Source organism: Carlito syrichta, unplaced genomic scaffold, assembly GCF_000164805.1.
Source record: "Carlito syrichta isolate Samal-C Ts95f unplaced genomic scaffold, Tarsius_syrichta-2.0.1 Scaffold308231, whole genome shotgun sequence".
Lineage (NCBI taxonomy): Eukaryota > Metazoa > Chordata > Mammalia > Primates > Tarsiidae > Carlito > Carlito syrichta.
In genome coordinates, this window is record NW_007252327.1 from 583423 (window position 1) to 588661 (window position 5239).

The window sequence follows — 5239 nt, forward strand, 5'->3', positions numbered from 1 at the left end:
ACAGTGCCCAAAAAATATTTGACGAATGAAGTCATGAAGAGAAAGTCTTTGGAGTCCATCTGGGCTTTCTCCCACTGACTGGCTCAGGGACTCCTAATTGAGTTGACTTCCTTCTTTTCCCTCCCCCCACACCAGCCTCCCCTAGGGAGAGACCCACACACAAGTATAGCCTTAAGGGCACATTGCTAATCTAAATGTAGGGGAAGGCCTTTAGAAACTAAATTGTAAATACAAATCATGGCATGAGTTGTAAGGCAAGAGACGACACACTCAATATCATAGAATCATATTTAACCCCAATAACTGGTCTCACTTACCCATCTTTTAGCCAGCTAGGCTGCAATGGAAAGTATAATACAAGCTAATGATGATATCAAACAAAGCAATGTTCAGTTTGTTGAAGTTTTTTCTTAATATTATATTTACACAGAAAATTAGAACAAATTTTATTCTCATGTTTCATCTTCTGTTATTGCTGAGGTCACAGGCACTAATTCCAGGCCTCAGACACTTAGAAATTGTATGTTCTACCCTACATAAGGGAATGTGATGCTACTAACTCACTGTTAATTGAGCAGGCATCTGCTGTGTTTATTCAGCGGGTTCCTGGTGTTGGGTACTCCACCAATCCTTTCCTCAAGTTCCCTTTCCAACCACCAGAAGACATTGGAAAACTTTTATTCTTATAGAAATCTGCAAATCTTCCTTTTGTTAACACTATGTTTTAAGCAACTTAGATAATGCTTGAGACATTACTAGTTTGTCTAATGTGTGGGGGGGGCATGTCGTTAATAAATTGGAAGTGCCTTATCTTAGGTACAGTATTTCTATTTCACTCCCACTCCCCTATGTGTCATCCAAACTATATTCCCTCCTTGCTTCATTGAAGTAATTTATGATATAAATTAAAGTTGATAGATATCATTTAAAATGTTTTGAAGCATGGGAGCTTTAAAGTCGCTATTTTGCAGTTGGCAGGTTATACACATTGTATGATCTAAATAGTAGTTTAGAATAGAAATAGTATAAGCATGTTAGGAATTATTATAGCTAGAAAACTTTATAGTATTGTGTGTGAGTATGTGCGTTTATGTGTGTGTGTGTGAAATCAATATTTTCGCACACATACATATGATTAAGATGTTTGTGGCAACTGAAACTGTTGTCATTATTTTTAAGTATTAAGAAATATAATATTATTTTAAAATACAAACATGTATTCCCCCAGCCCCCCCAGGGACCACTTTGTTCTTTAGCATCTTTCTTTTAGAGATGTCTTAGAATCTTTCAACATTTTTGGAACACTTAGTCATGTTTAACCCTAAACAACTGCGCAAGGAAGGTATTATTTGCCTTTTGCAGAGAAAGAAACTGGGGCATAGAGAGGCTAAGTACCATATCAAATATCCAATCGCTGACACATACATATGTCCAAGATTTGAACCCAATTCTGTCTGACTACAAAGGCTTATGGCTCTGTAAGACTTTACTTACTTCAACCCACTGTGTTGAAATTCCAGAGTTCAGGAATGTACTATTCTAATTCCTGTGTTCTGCAATTATATGACCCTGTTTGGCACACATCATAAATTTCCAGCTGAAGTAGATCACTCAAAAGTAACAGGAAAAGGTTACATGCAGTTCTGTGTTGTTCCATTACGCAACATCACACATTTGTGAAACTATAACAACAGGAAATAATGTAACTAAAGTCTGGTAAAAATTTGGCAGTGCAAGTAATTTTAATCTCATTTCTTAGAATGTAATTTTTTTCAAGCATTTTCGAAGAAACAGTTTCTAGTGGAGAAGAGACATGTATAGACACATTTTTCATCAGGACATGTGTAAAATAGCAGGAGTTAATTTTTTTAAAGTCTATCTAAAAACAAAAGAAAATCAGAGGTTTCCTTCCAAACATCTGAACTCAGATGTATACTTAAAATTTGGGCTGAGAGAAACTTTTGTGTGTGCTAGAAGGTACGGGTGTGATAATGGGAAGTGGCCAGGAAGGTGAGAAGGAGGAAATGAAAGGGGAAGAATTCTTAAAGTTTGATAACAACAGAAGGAGCCTGGACATTTCAATTCAAAATATTAAACATAAGAAAAACTTGATCAAGACGAAACAGGAGAGAACACCTGGTCGCCTCCCACTATCACACCCACACCCTCCAGCACACATGAAAGTTCCTCTCAGCCCCACCACCACTGAACACTCAGCTGTTGACCACAACAACTGAATCCAGGAAGAGACAACAGCCGTGTTATCTCAGGGAAGCTGCTATTTTATCTCTTCCTTCTTCTGTAGCCAAGCAATATGTTGACCTCAGGGTTCCTTCTCATTGCCCGCAGTGTCTGCCCCAGGTCTATGTGCTCGACCTTCATTTCTTCTGATACAAGCAACTTTGTGCCACAGTAGATAAACAAATGTACAAGGGTTAAAATGTTTAATATGAAGTTTAATATGAATATGAACATTTTCCTTTAGGAGCATCTGTTTCCTCCAATCTTTTTCTCTTTATAAATATCAATGTTTTGTCCAAACAGAACTCTGGTGGTAGGAAATCTTTTAAGCTAATGAAAGAGTGGATTCTGGTTCAAGAACACCAACTAAGCCCATACACCTTCTTTTTCTCTCTTTTAAAATGTTACAGAAATAAGTTAAATACATCTAAAAATTGTATTAGTTGCCTATTATTGTGTAACAAATTGCCCCCCAAAACTTGGGGGCTTTACACAAGCAACAATTTTTGAATCTCACAGGTTGTGTGGGTCAGAAATCAGGGAGCAGATTCGCTGAAAATTTATAGTTTAGGATCACTCATGTGGCCATGATCAAGATGTCGGCTGGAGTTGCAGGCATCTGAAGATTTGACTGGGCTCACAGGATCCACCATTATGTGCCCTTCCCTGGCTACTAGCAGGAGTCTCAGCTCTTCATTGTGTGGGAACCCTCGGTAGGGCAGGTGTCCCCTTGGCATGGCACCTGGCTTCCCTCAGAGTGAGTGATCCCCGAGTCAGAGGGCAAGGCAGAAGACACAAGGTCTTTTATGACTTAACCTCAGAAGTTTCATCCCATCATCTCTGCATCTGGTATGAATCACACAGTCCAACTTGGATACAAAGTGGTAGAAGACTACATAAGGAAGTGGATAAACCATTGTGGTGGTGTGTGCTTATAATCCCAGCTGCTTGGGAGGCTGAGTCCAGATCACTTGAGCCCAGAAGTTCAAGTCCAGCCTGGACAACATAGCAAGATCCTGTTTCTAAAAATAAATAAAAAATAAAACAAACAACTGACATGAAGCAAATTTAGAAAAGGATGTGAATATCAGTACAGGAAGATTGTTGGAGGGCTGTGTTAGAGGCTGGCTACTACAAAAAGATAAATCCAGCATAGTAAAAGAGAAACAGTAGCCATCAGAAGATCAGAAAATGGGAAGACTTTTTGAATGACAGAAAGCAAATGGAATTGTAGGCTATTTAGAGATAAGTGAAAATGAGAATTCCAGGTATTAAAAATCTATGTGTAGTCAAATTACTACTCAGAGGAGAATTTATAGTTTTAATTTATTATTAGAAAAACTGGAAGATAGGAAAATATATTAATTAAATATCCAACTCAAATAATTATAAAAACTCTTATTAATTTCTGATTTCCTGTGAAATCAGAGCTTTCTGATTCAATTTTCAAATCAACCTAACCCTGACACTAAAACAAGACAAGGGTAATCTCACACAAATCATGAAGGAAGGAAGAGGGATGAAAGGGGAAGGAAAAGGAAGGGAAAAGAAAAGAAGAAAATATAATGGAATAATGAACTAATCTCCTTTATGATCTTCAATGCAAAAGTCATAAACAAGTTATTAGAAAATTGAATTCAACAGCACATAATACATTATAAAAGGTTTTATAATGCATTATAAAAGGTTTTATTTTATAATACATTATAAAATGGTTTTATCCAGGAATGGAGGAATAGTTTTTATCCAGGAATGGAGGTTTTTTAAAAGGTTTTATCCAGGAATGGAGGAATAGTTTAGCATATTAACATGAATTTATCTTGAAATGAATGTGTGTAAGTATAAAACAGCCAAATTAATAAACTAAAAGAAAAATGTATAAATAACTCAAAAAGACTAAAGAATAATTTGATCAGATTCAACATCTCTTTCAAGTTACAAGTAACTTGTAAGTTAAAACTTAGTAGCTCATAGTAGACATTTTTTGCTTGTGTCTGCCCAGCATTTGTTCATTCTTGGGTTAGGTACTTAGGGGGCAGACTGTGCTTTGGGGCTCCCAAACTCACACACTCATACATTTGTGTATTCCTCTGTCACGTTTAATCTGATCATGGCCATGTGATGAGTTTGGGCCATTGTGATATTATTAAATGAGACACAGCAGAGGTGTAATAAGCTTTTGAGTACTGGTGGTTGTTCCAGGAGTGCTCCTTCTTGGAACCTGACTGATGAGCTGGGAGGAAGCCCATGCAATCATGTGAAGAGAACCACATAAAAGAGAAATAAAGGTCCCAGATGACAGCCCTATCTAAGCACCAGGAAAAGACCCACTGTGAGCCATAGGAATTAAGTTGTCTGGACCTTCCAAACTGCCACTCTGCTGTCCAGCCAGCACCAAGTGAAGTGAAGATCTTCACACCCTGTCAATCCCTAAATTATGTAAGTGCTTATTTTAGGTCACAAAGTTTGGCAGTAGTTTGATTCACAGCAAAAGAGAATAGAAACACTCCCAACATAAACATTATCCATCCAATAGTCTCAGTTGGCTCAGTGGTATCCCGGCCAATTAAAGGAAGGATTGGCAAATGTTTCCTATGTTGGACACCAGGTAGTAAATAGTTTAAGCTTTATGGGTCATATGATTTCTGCTCAACTACTCAACTCTACCATTATAGCATAAAAGAAGCTAGAGACAAAACAAAAATGAATTGTGTGTTTTCCAATAAAACTTTATTTATAAAAAGACAGCAGGCTGCATTTGACCAATGGGTTGTAGTTGTGTACCTCTCAATTATTACACGGTACCACATTCCTGGGCCACAGAATTTAGTTCAGAGAAGGACATATTATGCTATCAGATCCAATGAGACAGTTCTAGAACTCTGTGAATCTGTTGGGGAAAAAAAGACACCATTTCCACTGCTGTTGTCTGCTAGAGGAGGGAAGTTTGAAGATGTTGCCAGCCATCTTGCTACCATGAAGAGATCATCACTTAAGA